Here is a 962-nt window from a genome sequence, read left to right as displayed (position 1 = left end):
CACAAAATCGCTCCCGGAGGCTGTACCTGCACCTCTGCCACACTAGATTAGGGGGAAGAGATTATGGCGTTATGTTTGTGGAGAAACTGTTGCAACCATACAAAAAGACAATGAGTCAATCGACAAATTTGCCAGTCGATTTGAAGATTGGGATAGTGCAAATTATAGGATTATTTCTTGGTTTATCAATACTTCAATTCCTTTCATTCACAGTTTGCTCCCCAAGCTTGGGAATGCAAAGGCTGCCTGGGAGTTTTTGGCAAAGCGATACAATTGTACTTATGATGCCTCACTAGAATTTCAAATTGAAACTAGACTCTATCAGATACGTCAGGAGCCAGGTCAGTCTATTGCTGATTTTTATTCTCAAACTAATAGTCTTTGGATGCAATTATCCGCTGCAGATCCTCAACTGAAGCATCCTGAAGATGTGGAAATATTTGCAAAGTATCGGGATCGTCGGAAGTTTATGCATTTCGTGATGGCTCTTCGTGCGAATTTTGAACCCACTTGGGCTTCTCTCTTACACGGCAATCCTCTTCCCACATTGGAAGCTGCTGTAACAGAACTTATTTTTGAAGAGACTCGACAGTCCACTATGCGCTTGCACTCTCCAGATATGGTTGATGCTGCTACACCTCCGAGTGTTCCTAGATTTCCTCGTAGACGATCCACACCACAGCCTTCCTCTATGAAGATAATTTGCAACTATTGCAAGCAGCCTGGTCACTCTAATGCTAATTGCTACAAGCTCCAAAACAAACGTCAGTCACGAGCTCCTTTCCAACAAATAGCCGCGGTTGTTCCATCTGGTTCCTCTGCACCTGCATCTTACACTGAGAACCCATCTCAATCCTCTGCTCTCACTAAATCTGACATTGAGGCATTAATCCATCTGGTTCTATCTCGTTCCTCTATTGCCTTGTTTGTAACATCAGGTAAAAATTCATGGTTCATCGACT

Source organism: Corylus avellana, chromosome ca8, assembly GCF_901000735.1.
Source record: "Corylus avellana chromosome ca8, CavTom2PMs-1.0".
Taxonomy (NCBI): Eukaryota; Viridiplantae; Streptophyta; class Magnoliopsida; order Fagales; family Betulaceae; genus Corylus; species Corylus avellana.
The sequence above is the reverse complement of the archived record's forward strand: the minus strand, read 5'-3'. Positions refer to the sequence as shown.